The 18,010-nt window shown below is 47.7% G+C and overlaps 1 protein-coding gene and 1 long non-coding RNA gene across 6 annotated transcripts in view; one reads left to right on the forward strand and one right to left on the reverse strand.

Moving 5' to 3' along the window:
• The window catches only part of tenm1 (teneurin transmembrane protein 1), a 1,268,320-nt gene that overhangs the window by 808,515 nt on the left and 441,795 nt on the right, over positions 1–18,010 (forward strand). The gene's annotated exons all lie outside the window — the stretch shown is intronic.
• Positions 11,339–17,327, reverse strand: LOC147125209 (uncharacterized). The gene is made up of 2 exons (XR_015079770.1): positions 16,587–17,327; positions 11,339–11,763 (listed from the first exon to the last, which is right to left on the reverse strand). It is a non-coding gene; the product is annotated as an uncharacterized LOC147125209 (long non-coding RNA).

Consider the following 18,010-nt stretch of genomic DNA (forward strand, 5'->3'; position numbering starts at 1 on the left):
GTTACAAGCCCTTGGATCCCTTGGAGGAATCTTTGTTAGACAACCTCAAGGTGTGGGCTAGTACCATCCAGTACTTATGTACTTCCTGACCCCCATGTTAACTGACATTGCACATGGTTCTCTCTGCCTGGGTGCTGCCCACTTATTTTTCAAGATAACCATCATCACTCCTAACTCAAAAAACCCACCCTTGACCCAGCTGTCCTTGCAAATTACTGCCCCATCAACGATCTTGTTTCCTCTACAAAGTCCTTGAACATATCACCCAACAAATCCATGCCCATTTTTCCACAACTCTATTCAAATCCATTTATAGCCTCGCTCCTCCCTATCTTTGCAACCTCCTCCAGTCTTCCAAACCCTTCACGAACTCTCCATTTCTCCAACACTGGCCTCTTGTACATCCCCCCTCCCTTTGCCTCAATGTTATAGGCTGTGCCTTCATCCACATACTGGGATCCCTTCCTTAAATCCCTCTGCCTCTTCACCATGCTATCCTCCTTAAGACCCTTCTTGAGCAAGCTTTTGGTCACCCCTCCTGATATTATCTTCTTTGGCTCAACGTCCATTTTTCTTTCTGATTACTTCAGAAGCACCTTGGGATATTTTTCAATGTTAAAAGCATTATGTAAATACAAGTTGTTGTTAATAGGTTGCCCTTCATATTCCTACAAAGTTATACACACAACCACAGAAACTGCATATACAGTTAATACTTGTAAACAAGCTCTGTTGGAAGGTGCCTCTTGGAGACAACATTTTAAAAGTAGTCACTTTCCTATCACTGTAGTCCTGGAATAACAGCCGACCAGCATTGCCAGTGGGCTAAGACAAGATAGCCCCTCACAGCATGTACCTTCTCACCAATATTTGGAAGCACCAGGATAGATACATATATCCTAGAAGATGCATTTAGTAAACATGAAAAAATAGCATGGGGTAAGTCACAGGATAGAAGTGAGGAGGAGCATGTGGTTGTCTCAGAATAGGAGCAACTGATCCAAGAGCGCTTCACCTCTCATCCCCAATACACCAACAGTCCCTGTCAATGCTGGCCCCCAGAGCCAAGATGGCAGCATCTGAGCTTCCATGGCAGCAGTGTGAGCTTTCATGGAGGCTGTCAGAGCTATTAGCAGAGGCTCCCTGGTGGTAGGCACTACTGTTGTGGTCATGGAGATAATCACGTGCTCCATGCTTGACAGAATGGTGTTTATGCTTTACACGTAGCCCTGATACAAGTTGGAGCTAGAGTCCTTCATGCTCTCAGCCATTGTGCGCAAGCTCACTGGCAGGCGCGCAGGAGCACCTAGCATTTCTTGGTGTATGTCCATCAGCTGTCTTCAGTAGGCTGGGCTCTGAAAGTCAGCATCTGAGTCCTCTGCAACAGAGCTGGTATGTGATCTCGCCCGCTGGCGGGCTGGCACCTGTGGTGTCCTATCCCCTGCCCTAGCTCATCAATAAAATGACCTAAATAGCCTCTTTCGAATAATTAAATGGCAACTTGGAATATAACAATAATCGAAACAACAAAAACATCTATTTTCAAAAATCCAGCTCAAGGCATGTTCAGTTCAGGCTTCCTCCCAACATATAGACATAGAAGTTTAGAGCACAGTAGCAGGATATTTGACCCAACAGATCTATGCTGATATTTATGCTCCACATGAGCCTCCTCCCACCTTACTGCCTCCTCCCACCTTACTTCATCACACCCTATCAACATGGCCTTCAAATCCTTTCTCCCTCATGTACTTATCTAGCCTCCCCGTCAAGGCATCTATGTATTTGGCTCCTGTTTACAACAGAAAGGCAATTTCCATGAGCAAATCAAGTTTCCTATATGAATATAAACCTGTGTCTTTATGCATGACATGAATGGGATAGCATGCCAGAGGACTAACAATTCCTCTTTAATTATGGTACAATGAATTGGATACCATGTGGTTGCTCACCACACTCTTCCGTTCTATTCCAACAGGCAATAGGTACCATGCTATGATCCTTTGTGTTTAGGCTAAAACTAAGTGTGATTTATTAAAAAGTAAGATAATTATACATGAAGCAGAATGATACAGTAATTTCTGAGGGTGTAATAACTAGAAAAGAATATAGATTGAATTAGTGCATAAAGAATCAAACTAGTTTCTTTAGAATGTATTTTTATGAGGCTGTTCCCGATAGGTGATGGTACAAAGACTAGGGGACACAGATTTAAGGTTTTGGGCAAGAGATGCAGGGGGGATGTAAGGAAAAACGCGAAGCGAGTGGTGAGGAACCCGCTGCCGACGGAAGTGGTGGAAGTGGAGACACTCGGGGAAAAATTCAGTTGGTTTGCGCATCCCGTTAGTGCCTCAAGAGGGCGCTAATGGGGCGCAAAGCAACTAGTGCCCAGGCGCAGCAATGTCTGCGCCGCTTGCGAAATTGACCAGACATTTTGCGGCAGCGCTAAACACTACTGCCCCGATCTCCTGCGCCTACAGATTGTGATGTCAGTCGAGCGTGCAACGCCCTTGTGGCGCCTCGGAGTGCCCCCCTCCTTTCCGCCTGGCGCAAGCAACGACTGGGAGACTAGAACATTTCCCAGCTGGTGAGGGGCTGGGGGGCTGCTATTTAAAGGCGGCCTCTTCCTGGCTTTTTCTGTGGTAGACATTTTTGCACCACTCGTTCTGACAGAGAGATTCTGAGAGAGAGAAGGAGAGACTTCTGCATAGAGTCAACGCTGTGTGAATTAGTTTTGGCTACTGAGCATCACTTTGCAGGTACTTTTGGATTTGACCTTCATTACTTCGATTACCAAGAGACTATGGGGGCTGCACTGATTCGGGGCGTCGTCCTGCGCCTGCAGAATCGGAGGCAACAGAGACGCAGTGAGAGAGTGACAATCATGGCCAGATGGAGGAGGGCCAACAGGCCTCTGTACAGGAGACCTTATTCTCCCAGGGTATTTCGGCAACAATTCTCCTACATTAATTTGTCTGAGAAGCAGTGTTTGCACAGGCTGCGCTTCAGCAAGGAGGTAGTCACTGAACTCTGCCACCTGCTGCAGCCAGATCTGTAGCCTCTACTGAGGACCAGGACGTCTCTGTCGGTGGCAGTGAAGGTCACAGTGGCACTGAACTTTTATGCCACCAGTTCCTTTCAAGCAGTTACTGGGGATATCACCAATATTTCCAAGTTTGCGGTCCATTGCTGTATCCGTCAGGTCACAAATGCCCTCTACAAAAGGAAACGCCAGTACATCTCTTTCCCGATGACCCGGGCCAAACAGCATGAACGCGCATTGGGCTTTGCGAGGATAGCGGGCTTCCCCATGGTACAGGGCGCCATTGACTGCACGCATGTGGCATTGTGTGCACCGCATGAGAATGCGGAGGATTTCCGAAGCCGCAAGGGGTTCCACTCCTTAAATGTTCAGTTGGTCTGTGACCACAGACAGCTGATAATCGCTGTCAATGCCCGCTATCCTGGCAGCAGCCACGATGCTTTCATCCTGCGCCAGACTGCTGTGCCAGAACTTTTCCAGGCACCACATCAGCCAAGTGGTTTGCTCCTCAGGGACAAGGGTCGTTGGGGAACATAGGGTCTGATGAAAGGGAGGAACTGAAATAAATCAGTATTTGTAGGGAAATGGTGTTGGGGAAATTGATGGGATTGAAGGCCGATACTGGAATTTTTTGAGGATGTAACTGGTAAAATAGATAAGGGAGAACCAGTGGATGTGGTATATTTGGACTTTCAGAAGGCTTTCGATAAGGTCCCGCATAAGAGGTTAGCGTGTAAAGTTAAGGCACATGGGATTGGGGGCAAGGTATTGACTTGGATAGAAAACTGGTTGGCAGACAGAAAGCAAAGAGTTGGAATAAACGGGTCTTTTTCCGAGTGGCAGGCAGTGACTAGTGGGGTACCGCAGGGATCGGTCCTTGGACCCCAGCTATTCACAATATATATTAATGATGATCTAGACGAGGGAACTAGATGTAATATCTCCAAATTTGCAGATGACACAAAGCTGGGTGGGCGTGTGTGCTGCGAGGAGGATGCCAAGAAACTCCAGGATGATTTGGACATGTTGGGTGATTGGGCAGAAGCATGGCAGATGCAATATAACGTGAATAAATGTGAGGTTATCCACTTTGGGGGCAAAAACAGGAAGGCAGATTATTATCTGAATGGCAATAGATTGGGCGAAGGGGAAGTGCAACGAGACCTGGGTGTCCTTGTGCACCAGTCGCTGAAGGTAAGCATGCAGGTGCAGCAGGCAGTTAAGAAGGCAAATGGTATATTGGCCTTCGTAGCGAGAGGCTTTGAGTACAGGAACAAGGATGTCTTGCTGCAGTTGTACAGGGCCTTGGTGAGACCACATCTTGAGTATTGTGTGCAGTTTTGGTCGCCTTATCTGAGGAAGGATGTTCTTGCCATGGAAGGAGTTCAGCGAAGATCAACCAGGCTGATACCTGGGATGGCAGGTATGACGTATGAGGAGAGATTGGGTCAATTGGGCTTGTACTCGCTGGAGTTTAGAAGAATGAGAGGGGATCTCATTGAAACTTATAAAATTCTGACAGGACTGGGCAGACTAGATGCAGGAAGGATGTTCCCAATGGTCGGGGAGTCCAGAACCAGGGGTCACAGTCTAAGGATAAAGGGTATGCCATTTAGGACAGAAATTAGGAGGAATTTATTCACCCAGAGAGTGGTGAACCTGTGGAATTCTCTACCACAGAAGGCAGTAGAGGCCAATTCATTAAATATATTCAAGAAGGAATTGGATATATTTCTTAAGGCTAAAGGGATCAAGCGGTATGGGGAGAAAGCAGGGACCGGGTACTGAATTTGGATGATCAGCCATGATCACATTGAATGGCGGAGCAGGCTCGAGGGGCCGAATGGCCTACTCCTGCTCCTATCTTCTATGTTTCTATGATAAATCCCCAGGGCCTGATAATCTACATCTTAGGGTACTTAAGGAAATGGCCCTAGAAATAGTAGATGCATTGCTAATCATCTTCCAACATTCGTTAGAATCTGGAACAGTACCCATGGATTGGAGGGTAGCTAATGTTACCTCACTATTCAAAAAGGTGGTAGAGAGAAAACGGGGAATTACTGACTGGTAAGCCTCACATCGGTAGTGGGGAAAATGCTAGAGTCCATTATAAAAGATGTAATAGCAGAGCATTTGGAAAACAGTGACAGGATCAGACAAAGTCAACATGGATTTACAAAAGGTAAATCGCGCTTGACTAATCTACTGGAATTTTTTGAGGATGTAACTAATAAAATAGATAAGGGAGAACCAGTGGATGTGGTGTGTTTGGACTTTCAGAAGGCTTTCGATAAGGTCTCGCATAAGAGATTAGCGTGTAAAGTTAAGGCGCATGGGATTGGGGGCAAGGTATTGACTTGGATAGAGAACTGGTTGGCAGACAGAAAGCAAAGAGTTGGAATAAACGGGTCTTTTTCCAAATGGCAGGCAGTGACTAGTGGGGTACCGCAGGGATCGGTCCTTGGACCCCAGCTATTCACAATATATATTAATGATCTAGACAAGGGAACTAGATGTAATATCTCCAAATTTGCAGACGACACAAAGCTGGGTGGGCGTGTGTGCTGTGAGGAGGATGCCGAAAAACTCCAGGATGATTTGAACAGGTTGGATGATTGGGCAGAAGCATGGCAGATGCAATATAACGTGGATAAATGTGAGGTTATCCACTTTGGTGGCAAAAACAGGAAGGCAGATTATTATCTGAATGGCAATAGATTGGGAAAAGGGGAAGTGCAACGAGACCTGGGTGTCCTTGTGCACCAGTCGCTGAAGGTAAGCATGCAGATGCAGCAGGCGGTTAAGAAGGCAAATGGTATGTTGGCCTTCGCAGCGAGAGGGTTTAAGTACAGGAACAAGGATGTCTTGCTGCAGTTCTACAGGGCCTTGGTGAGACCACATCTTGAGTATTGTGTGCAGTTTTGGTTGCCTTATATGAGGAAGGATGTTCTTGCCATGGAGGGAGCTCAGCGAAGATTCACCAGGCTGATACCTGGGATGGCAGGAATGACGTATGAGGAGAGATTGGGACGATTGCGCTTGTACTCGCTGGAGTTTAGAAGAATGAGAGGGGATCTCATTGAAACTTATAAAATTCTGACAGGACTGGACAGACTAGATGCAGGAAGGATGTTCCCGATGGTTGGGGAGTCCAGAACCAGGGGTCACAGTCTAAGGATAAGGGGTAGGCCATTTAGGACAGAAATGAGGAGGAATTTCTTCACCCAGAGAGTGGTGAACCTGTGGAATTCTCTACCACAGAAGGCAGTAGAGGCCAATACATTAAATATACTCAAGAAGGAGTTGGATATATTTCTTAAGGCTAAAGGGATCAAGGGGTATGGGGAGAAAGCAGGGACCGGGTACTGAATTTGGATGATCAGCCATGATCGCATTGAATGGCGGAGCAGGCTCGAGGGGCCGAATGGCCTACTCCTGCTCCTACCTTCTATGTTTCTATGGTTATCCACTCTGCACCTGGCTGATGACACTGCTCCATAACCCCAACACCCCTGCTGAGCTGCGGTACAATGAGAGCCATCTGGCCACCAGGAAGATCGTTGAGCAGATGATCGGCGTGCTCAAGCAATGGTTCCGCTGTCTGGACCACTCGGGAGGAGCCCTGCAGTACACGCCTGAACGAGTCTCCCTCTTCATAGTTGTATGCTGCATAACCTGGCAATCCTCAGAACCCAGCCAATGCCACCAGGCCTCAGAGCACCACCGGAGGAGGAAGAGGGGGAGGATGATCAGCAGCAGCACCAAGGCAGGAGGGAGGCCCACAATGTTGAAACTGCAAGGGCCGTCCGTCAATGGCTGATAATAAGCCACTTCTGGGCTCCTGCTGAGGAAATGGCTTCTGGCATGGAGAACAACATGAATGAAACCAACCCGCAACACCTAAGCCGGCCAAGGTGGCAATGATTCCAAAGGCCAAACCTGTACATTTTGAATACAAAAACTTTTTTATTTTACTAACTCTGTGTGTCATTTCTTCATGACAAACTAATAGAAACAAACGCAAAAATCATTCATTAACATAACTGTTTCTCACAACCTGGAGATAATGTCCAAAACACTAAACAAAAGTTTGAACACGAACCTCGGCCTTTAATAAAAAATTGACCAACATTTCGTTACACCTCCTACTTTTTGCCCTTCGAGGGTGATCTCCTTCCCTTGCGTACTTCCCCCCTTCCCACCCTACTGCTCCTCCATAATGGGGCCCCAGTGGCTGCAGCAAGGCTGCTGGAAGGCTGCTGATTGTCAGAACCTGAGACTACAGATGCCCTTGAAGGACGGCCTCGACCAGCTCTGGGCCTGGAGGGCTCGGCTGCAATCTGCACCAACTCTGCATGGGTGACAGCAGTCTGGGCTACAGGCGGTGGCAAGTGCAATGGGGAAGTGACAGTGGTGGCAGCAGGAATGCTGTTATCTTGAGAGAGGACAGCAACTCCCTGCTTGACTGACACACTGGCACTCCCACGGGGCAGCACATTAGCATCCAGAGCAATCTGTTGGAGCACAGATTGCTGGCCTGCTGCGGCGCGGTGAGAGCCTCGGGGAAATGTGTCCGAACCAGCGACAATGGCAGCAGTCAGTGCTTGCGTTGCCTCAATCTGAGTCTGCACGAGAGCAGTCTAAGATGGGATCACGGCAGCCAGTGACTGAATTGCAGCACTAAGCATTAGCGTGGCATCCACCTGTGCTACAGCGAAGTGCTCCACACTCCTTGCCAGTGCATCAATGCATTCGGGCACCCTTCCCACCACACCCATGAGCTGAGTGTGCATGTCCACCGCCTGGGTGTTCATTTCAGCGACGAGCCGCTCCTCCTCTGCATCCAGTGCTGCAGGACTCGCTGGCCTACTCTCCCTCCGGGAAGAAGGCCCCCGAGCTTCCCTACCCCCATCACGTTGCTGCAGCCTGCTGGGTCCTGGAGCTTCACCCTCATCAGACCCTTCCTCCCTGCTCCCCTCCAGGGTAGCCGTGTTCCCAGTGTGGGCATGGACTTCCTCGGGAAAGGGTGGCGCTGATGCTCCGGCTTCCTCTTCCTCCTCGCCTGCAGCTTCGCTCCCATTGGCAGCTTGAGGGCCCGTCTCCTCAACTGGTGAATCACCATCTGAAAGCAAGGAGATACAAGAGTGGCTTTAGCGTGAGGACAGGGGGGCAGTAAGGGAGGAAGGAGTGCAGAGATTTGGTAAGTTGGATTGAAAGTGTCAAAGGCTGGTGTTGTGAGGGACAAGTGGAATGAGAGAGGAGAAAAAGGTGATGACCTTACCATTGCTGTCCCGAACGGGGTCAGCCTCTCCAGGGGCGACGGGACCGATCACCTGGCTTGCCACAATCCTGTGGACGCGCGCCTCAAGATCGCTGAGGGGTTGCAGCTGAGGCCGCCCTCCACCCGTCCGTTGCTGCTGTCTCCTATTATGAGATAGCTTGGCCTGTAAGAAAAAGGACGGCGTCTGAGTAAATATACAGCCATGGTCTTGCTTGATGTGCCTCCCATAATTGAATAGCCCTTAATGTATGCAGCCATGGTCTTGCCTGATGTGCCTCCCATAATTGAATAGCCCTTAATGTATGCAAAGTATAGAATGTGCGTGTGTGTTTCATGAGAGGGCCATAGGTGTTGGATAAGTGTTGGGCATTGGGGTTTTAAGACCCTCTGGCCATAGAGTGAGGTTGAGATGGAGGGAAGGAGAGGTTTTGAAAAAAAAGCCACTTACCCTGACGACCTGAGTGAGGTAGTTGAACTTTTTGCGACATTGAGTATGGGTCCTGGTCACCATGCTCCTGGAGAAGATTTGCTGAACCATCTCCCTCCACACTCTTCTGTAGTTGCGCGGCAAAGGCCTCCTGCCACTCTCAGGGAAGAGTATAGATCTTCTGCGCTCCACCGCGCCAACCAGAGCCTCCAAGGCTCGCTCACTGAAGCGCTGTGCTCACTCCCTGGCCCTCTCCATAGTCCTTGTCTGCAAGATTTAGGCACAGGTCTCTCCAGGCCGAGATTCAAGGCTCCAATGATCAGGGTGTGGCTGGAGAGCAAGATCGACCCTCCCCTTTAAGAAGTGTCTGGCGCCAGTGTGTCTGTGTTCCATCACTAACTGACATCACCAGCGCTGCGCCCGCGTCTCGCTCCTCGGCCTTTGCGCCTTAAGACAAGTGTGAAGCGCCTGATTTAGTGCTCCAATCACCTCCAGGGATGATAAAAGCCAAGTTTGCAGTCGGAGGCGATAATTAGCACCAGGTGCTAAACTTTGCGCCTGGCCGATAATCGCACCCCAAACGGGGCGATACTGAATTTCTCCCCCTCAATATTTTCAAAGGGAGACTGGCTAGGCATTTGAGGGAAATAAACTTGCAGGGCTACGAAGATAGAGCAGGGGAATGGGACTGATTGGATTGCTCTGCAGAGAGCCGGCACAGACTTGACTGGCCGAATGGCCTCATACTGTGCCGTTATGACTCTATGGCCTAGAAATTCACTGGCGCCCCGTTTGGGGCACCAGCCTCGCCAGGGCGCCGGAAGTAGTGCCCCAGAAGAAGTCGCAGCCGCCTGCCGCAAATTCAGTTTGCGCGCCCCAGAGCTAAGTGCGGCACTACTCGAGGCACCCCGCATCCCTCTTGGGGCGCTGCAACTGAAGTTCGCAGCGCAACGTGCCGCAGCGCCACACGCTCGAAGAGCGCGAGTGCCGGCAAAAGAGCCCGGCACCGAGGAGAAGTGCCAAGCTCTTGGGACAAAGCCGGCACTCCATTGGGGGGGGTGCTTAGGAGGCCGGGGACGGCGGCGCGGAGAGGTGTTGGCAGGCGGCCAGCAAAAAAAATGGCCGGCCCACACCTCAGCACCTCTACCGCCGCAGGTAGACCCCCCTGAGCCGGTTGCAAACTGCGACCGGCGTTAAAGCAGGGGGCGCTACTAAATTTTGCGATCGGGGCGGTAGCGGGGCGCTGCGCACACCGATGATGTCATCGGTAGCGGCGCAGCGCTAACGGCTAGCACCGCCATTAGCATCCCGCTAAATTTAGCGGGAGGCGTGGCCAGTGGCGTAAAACTCACTAAGTGCCCTCTTAGGGCGCTAACGGGTGGCGCAGCCCACTGAATTTCTAGGCCTATGACTCTATGTAGCCCTATTAGTTGCAAATGTTTTGGAGGAAACAGTCTTTTGTACACTTCCTGATGTGATGATTAAACATGGACAATGCAATGTTCCTGCTATTATGTGAAGTACAAGTGCAAATTCCAGAAACTAAAACTAAGCTGAAAACTGATTGGAACTAAAGTTATTGAGGAAAGTTGTTCTACATATCCTAGATCATAAAGAGCTGTCAATCAAATTCAAAAACACGATGATGTAGCCTCTACATAGAATCACTTGACAAATAAATATTCACACCTTATTCAGGCTTTGAAAACTAATAATGTTTTACCAGATATGATTAGTTTAGCATCTAGAGCAAGGATTCTGCTCCCTAACTTACCTATAGATCAAAGAAGCTCCCTGTGTTTGGGCCTCAGTCTCTTAGTGTGGAAAGTCAGCTTCTATCTTTACTAGAATTATTTTTAAAACACATTTATCCAATGCAACTAAAATCATAATAAAAATGTAAAAAAGTAATTTTTCCTAATTGTGTAGTCTTCTTTAATCACATGTCTTCACTTATGCTGCATTTTATGAAGTCCGTAACTATAATGTAAAACTGAATAAAAGAAATGATTAAAAAGTATAAACAAAGGGGTATTTGCTCCAGTGACTGAAGTAATTTAAACCTTTTCACTAGAATATGAACATGGTTGCCATGGTGCATTGTAACCTGCAAATCCACAAAAGGGCTTTTTTATGCTAAGTATCCTTGCACCTCATTGTGCAGTCTGTAATAAAACTGCTCGACAGTGAATCATGAGCTGCAGTTTTAGAAAAACTAATTTAGTTACTATGTTTATGCAATTCGTTTTTTTTATTACTTTGACTTTTTGTCAAACAATGGCATATTATAATATTAATAATTTAGAAACTCACTGTGCATTTTTACCTTGCAGGAATGCCCATATTTTCTACAACATGAATTTTCAAATTGTACTTGGTGAAATTATTATTATAAATGGAATTGAAAAGGTAAAATAATAAAAGATTAATATAAAAATGTTGTCAGCAAAGAATGCATAATTATTGTCTGTTCCCCTTATGTGGCTTCTTCATAAACATTTATGTAAAGTGCAAAGAAATTGAAAATATAAACCATAACTCTTCATCCCTCTGGCGATCTTTAACACAATTCAACCTTGAACGATTTTGGTTATTAAAATACTTTATTTGGGTTTCCTCTGATGCCACAGTAGGCAAATGTATTGCATGGGGGTAGTACTGAGCTATGGACAGACAAGAGAATCCCAGGTTTAATCCCTGGTTTAATTTAAACTGGGTTAGCTAATCACCACGAGAGAAGCAGTCTTGATAATACTTTTGATAGGTGAAAAATCAACCATGGTTCTGCCTCTTGATCGCTATCCAGTTGATGTCTCTCCCCACTAAGAATGCACATGTTTTGGCAGTGGATGAATACAGTAATGAGATTTTTTTTTATTCGTTTATGGGATGTAGGCATCGCTGGCAAGGCCAGCATTTATTTCCCATCCCTAATTGCCCTCGAGAAGGTGGTGGTGTGCTGCCTTCTTGAAGTGCTGCAGTCCGTCTGGTGAAGGTACTCCCACAGTTCTGTTAGGGAGAGAGTTCCAGGATTAGCTGTAGCAAACACCACTCAGCACTCCCAGATGAATATTTTGCCTATATTTTTTTAGGAGTAAAAAATGCAAAATGGGCAACTTTAACCCTCTTCTTTCAGTGGAAACTGTGCAGGCGGACAGTTAAACTTGTCCGTGGGACTCACCTGCCAACGTCCCATGCCGATTCCACAGGTTCCGATTTGAACCTAAGCAGGCAAGAGGGACGCTCAAATGAAAGCTGGCAGGGTCCTTCTTTAAATATGCAGATTGGTCTCCAATGATGTCATTGGCATCTGACTGCTATTTTAACCAGAGGCCCGCGCGGGAAGTTATTGTGGCTTTTCCACCAGGCCAACCTAATAAGAAGAGGAGCCAGGGCCAAAGAAGGCCCAAAAAGGTTAGTCTATTTACTTTTCTTGACTTTCCTTGTAAGGCCCAGAGGTGCAGGAATGCTCCTCCGAGCTCCACAATGAAAGTTTAGGCCTCCCCTGCCCTGAGCCGTGCCCTCCACCCCCTTCCCCAATTGCGAGGCACTCCCAAAAACCTTCCAGCTAACTTACCCGAGTGCCAGGGAACTTTCCTTCCCTTGCTGGCCAGCTGTTGCTTCCTACCAGTTTCGGGCAGGAGACTGACTGAGGCTATGCATATGAGACCCGGGAGTTAAGATCCCATGGTGCCGAGGTCGGGTCTGTACCCACCTCTGCTCACAGCCGCCCGACTCCCACCCTGAGTTAAAATGTGTATCTCACAAAATACACTTTAACAACTCCAGTTCTCTCTTTATTATCTTTAAGAAGAGATTATATTGTCTTAATGTTGACATTAAACGCACAGCTCAAATGTGTTGCTGCTCAAATCATCAAACTTTCCGTACAGATTGAAACATTAAGCCCATCATGCATGTGTCACTGCTGTCTTCTCCATTATAGTTATCTACTCGAATCCCATTTCCCTGCTGTTCTTCATATTCTCCAATTTTTTTTCATGTGTTTAGCTCATTACCTTTACTTATTATGATTGACTCTGTTTCAATGGCCACTTAAGGTAAGGCATTCATATCCTAATAACTTAAAACATAGAAACATAGAAAAATAGGAGCAGGAGTAGGTCATTTGGCCCTTCGAGTCTGCTCTGCCATTCAATATGATCATGGCTGATCCTCTATCTCAATACCATATTCTCGCTCTCTCCCCATACCCCTTGATGCCTTTTGTGTCTAGAAATCTGTCTCCTTCTTAAATATATTCAGTGACTTGGCCGCCACAGCCTTTTTGTGGCAGAGAATTCCACAGGTTCACCGCCCTCTGAGTGTAGAAATTTCTCCTCATCTCAGTCCTAAATGTCCTACCCTGTATCCTGAGACTGTGACCCCCTCATTCTAGACCCCGCAGCCAGGGGAAACATCCTCCCTGCATCCACCCTATCAAGCCCTGTAATAATTTTGTATGCTTCAATGAGATCCCCTCTCATTCTTCTGAATTCAAGAGAATACAGGCCTAGTTTACTCAATCTCTTCTCATATGACAGTCCCGCCATCCCAGGAATCAATCTCGTGAACCTTTGTTGCACTCCCTCTATGGCAAGTACATCCTTCCTTAGGTAAGGAGACCAAAATTGTACACAGTACTCCAAGTGTGGTCTCACCAAGGCCCTATATAATTGGAGTAAGACTTCTTTACTTCTGTACTCAAATCCTCTTGTAATGCCATTTGCCTTCCTAATGGCTTGCTGCACCTGCACATTCACTTTCAGTGACTCATGTACAAGGGCACCCAGGTCCCTTTGAGCATCTGCATTCCCCAATCTTTCACCATTTAGGAAATACTCTGCCTTTCTGTTTTTTCTACCAAAGTGGATAACTTCACATTTATCCACATTATATTCCATCTGCCATGTTCTTGCCCACTCACTGAGCCTGTCGAGATCCCCTTGAAGCCTCTTCACAACTGACACTGACACCTAGCTTTGTATCATCAGCAAATTTGGAAATGTTACATTTAGTCCCCTCATCCAACTCATTGATATAGATTGTGAATAGCTGGGGCCCAAGCACCATTCCTTGCGGTACCCCACTAGTCACAGTCTGCCGTCCTGAAAAAGACCCATTTATCCCTACTCTTTGCTTTCTGTCTGTTAACCAATTCTCAATCCATGCTAGCATATTACCCCCAATTCCATGTGCCCTAAATTTGTTCACCATCCTCTTGTGTGGGACCTTATCAAAGGCCTTATGAAAATCCAGATACACCACATCTACCAGTTCCCCTTTATCTACTCCACTAGTTACATCCTCAAAGAACTCCAATAGGTTTGTTAAACAGGATTTCCCTTTCATAAATCCATGTTGGCTCTGCCCAATCTTACTATTAGTTTCTAAGTGCCCAGTTATTGCATCGTTTATAATAGATTCCAGCATTTTCCCAACTACTGATGTGAGGCTAACAGGTCTGTAGTTCCCCGTTTTCTCTCTCCCTCCTTTCTTAAATAATGGAGTTACATTTGCTATCCTCCAATCTGCAGGAACGGTTCCAGAATCTATAGAATTTTGGAAGATGACAACTAATGCGTCCGCTATCCCAATGGCCACCTCTTTCAAAACCCTAGGATGTAGGTCATCCAGTCCTTAGGATTTATCGACTTTTGGTCCCATTAATTTTGCTAGTACTGTTTTTTTCCCAATAATAATTTCTTTAAGTTGCTCATTCTCGTCACGCCTTTGGTTTTCTCGTATTTCTGGGAGGTTTTTTGTGTCTTCCTCCATGAAGACAGAAACAAAGTATTTATTTAATTTCTCTGCCATTTCCTCATTCCCCATTATAAATTCTCCTGTCTCTGACTGTAAAGGACCTACATTTACCTTCGCCAGTCTTTTCCTTTTTACATACCTATAGAAGCTTTTACAATCCGCTTTTATATTTTTCGCTAGTTTGTGCTCATATTCCATTTTTCTTTCTTTATCAATTTCTTGGTCCCCCTTTGCTGATTTCTAAAAAGATCCCAATCCTCAGGCTGACCACTTTTTCTGGCAACTTTATAAGCTTCCTCCTTTGACTTAATACTAGCTTTAATTTCTTTTGTTAGCCATGGTTGGATCACTTTTCCTTTTGGGCTTTTATGCCCTAGAGGAATATATGTTTGTTGCAAATTATGCATTATTTCCTTGAATGTTAACCATTGTATGTCCACCTTCATACCTTTTAGTGTAATCTCCCAATCTACCATGGCCAACTTGTCCCTCATACCCTTGTAGTTTCCTCTGTTTAGATTGAAGACCTTAGTTTCAGATTGGACTACATCACACTCAAACTTAATGTAAAATTCAATCATAATATGGTCACTTGTCCCTAAAGGCCCCTTTACCACAAGATTATTGATTAGCCCTTTCTCATTACATAGTACCAGTTCCAGAATAGCCTGTTCCCTGGTTGATTCCTCCACATACTGATCCAGGAAACCATCTCACATGCATTCCAAGAATTTGTCCTCCACACCATTAGTGGTAATTTGATTTGCCCAGTCAGTATGTAGATTAAAGTCCCCCATGATTACCATATTGCCCTTGTTACATGCACTTCTAATCTCTTGATTGATACTGTGCCCTACATTACCATTACTGTTTGGTGGCCTATACACAACTCCCACCAATGTTTTCCGCCCTTTGCTGTTTCTTAGCTCCACCCAAACTGATTCCAGTTCTATATCACAATCTGCCAAGCCAAGATCTTTTATCTCTACCGTACCGATCTCATCCCTTATTAGCAGCGCTACGCCACCTCCTTTTCCTTTTTGTCTGTCCTTCCTAAATGTTGAGTACCCTGGAACATTCAGTTCCCAGCTTTGGTTACCCTGCAACCATGTCTCTGTAATGGCAAATACATCATACCCATTTACTTCTATTACTGCCATTAATCCATCCATTTTGTTGCGAATGCTACGTGCATTTAGATAAAGTGCCTTCAACTTTGCCTGTTTAATATTTTTCTGCACTTTGACCCTCTTTACTGTTGGCCTTTGTTTCTGCTCCCTACTAGTTTTGCTGACTACTTTTCTAACTTGCACTTCCAGCTTTGTTTCTCTCCTTTCTGAGGGCCCACACTTAGGTACCTACGTGGATCACGACAACTGGATCCTCTCCCTCCCACTCCAAGTTCTTCTCCAGGTCGGAGGAGATGTCCTTTACCCTGGCACCGGGTAGGCAACACAGCCTTCGGGACTCACGCTCTTGGCTGCAGAGAACAGTGCCTAACTATACTGTCACCTACCACTTCTTTTTGCTCCCCCCTCTTGAATGGCTCCCTGTACCACGGTGCTGTGGTCAGTTTGCTCATCCTCCCTGCAGTCCCTGCTCTCGCCCAAACAGAGAGTAAGAACCTCATAACTGTTGAACAAGAGCAAGGGCTGAGGCTCCTCCACCATTACCTCCTGAGTCCCCATACCTGCCTCGCTCGTAGTCACACCCACCTGTCCCTGACCACGGACCACATTTGAATTAATTAATCTAAGGGTTGTGACTGCTTCCTGGAACACAGCACCAGGTAACTCTCCCCCTCCCTGATGTGTCGCAGTGTTTGAAGCTCAGACTCCAGCTCATCAACACGGAGCCGAAGTTCCTCAAGCAACCAACACTTACTGCAAATGTGGTCGCTGTGGACCTCAATGGTGTACACCAGCTCCCACATGTTGCAGCAGTAACACATCGCCTGCCCTGCCATCTCTAATGTATTAAATTAATTAAGTGTTTAAGTTTTGAACGTTTAGTTTTTAATCCCGGCTCTTAATTTAAACCAATGCGCAAGAAAACAGATAAATACTGACCAACCAATCACTTCCCTGCTTTCCTGTGACGCCACTCCTTGTTTTTTGTTGTCAGGTCCACTGCCTCTGCTCTCAGGCCTTGCTCTGCCACACTTTTTACTCAGCCTCCGCTCACACGCCCGCTCAGGTCCGCTGCCTCCGCTCTCGCTCCTTCTCAGGTCCGCTGTCACCGCTCTCGGGCCTTGCTCTGCCCCACTCTTTCTTTACTCAGCCTCCGCTCGTGCTCCCGCTCAGGTCTGCTGCCTCCGCTCTTGCTCCCTCTCAGGTCCGCTGTCTTCGCTCTCGGGCCTTGCTCTGCCGCATTCTTATTTACTCAGCCTCCGCTCTCGCTCCCGCTCAGGTCCACTGTCTCCGCTCTCGGGCCTTGCTCTGCCGTGCTCTTTATTTACTCAGCCTCCGCTCTCGCTCCCGCTCAGGTCTGCTGTCTCCGCTCTCGTTCCCGCTCAGGTCCGCTGTCTCCACTCTCGGGCCTTGCTCTGCCACGCTTTTTATTTACTCAGCCTCCGCTCTCGCTCCCACTCAGGTCCGCTGTCTCCGCTCTCGGGCCTTGCTCTGCCCCACTCTTTATTTACTCAGCCTCCGCTCTCGCTCCCACTCAGGTCTGCTGCCCCCGGTCTCGCTCCCTCTCGGGTCCGCTGTCTCCGCTCTCGGGCCTTGCTCTGCTGTGCTCTTTACTTGCTCAGCCTCCGCCTCCGCTCCCTCTCAGGTCCGCTGCCTCCGCTCTCGGGCCTTGCTCTGCCGTGCTTTTTATTTACTCAGCCTCCGCTCTCGCTCCCGCTCAGGTCCGCTGCCTCCGCTCTCACTCCCGCTCAGGTCCGCTGCCTCCGCTCTCGCTCCCGCTCAGGTCCGCTGCCTCCGCTCTCGCTCCCGCTCAGGTCCGCTGCCTCCGCTCTCGCTCCCGCTCAGGTCCGCTGCCTCCGCTCTCGGGCCTTGCTCTGCCGTGCTCTTTATTTACTCAGCCTCCGCTCTCGCTCCCGCTCAGGTCCGCTGCCTCCGCTCTCACTCCCGCTCAGGTCCGCTGCCTCCGCTCTCGCTCCCGCTCAGGTCCGCTGCCTCCGCTCTCGCTCCCGCTCAGGTCCGCTGCCTCCGCTCTCGCTCCTGCTCAGGTCCGCTGCCTCCGCTCTCGGGCGTTGCTCTGCCGTGCTCTTTATTTACTCAGCCTCCGCTCCCTCTCAGGTCCGCTGTCCCCACTCTCGGGCCTTGCTCTGCCACGTTCTTTATTTACTCAGCCTGTGCTCTCGCTCCTGCTCAGGTCCGTTGCCTCCGCTCTCAACTTGCATGAAAAATTCCTTCTGACCCACCTTTAAACACTTCTTGTAAAAATCTTGAGTTTATGTTCCCGTGTTACTGATTTACCAACCAGTGGAAATAATCTTTTGATATTTACCCTTTCATAGGTTTAAACATTTCTGTTTGTTTCTCAC

The sequence above is a fragment of the Somniosus microcephalus genome, chromosome 1 (genome assembly GCF_052327205.1).
Source record: "Somniosus microcephalus isolate GS21.2 chromosome 1, FLI_Smic_1.0, whole genome shotgun sequence".
Classification (NCBI taxonomy): Eukaryota; Metazoa; Chordata; class Chondrichthyes; order Squaliformes; family Somniosidae; genus Somniosus; species Somniosus microcephalus.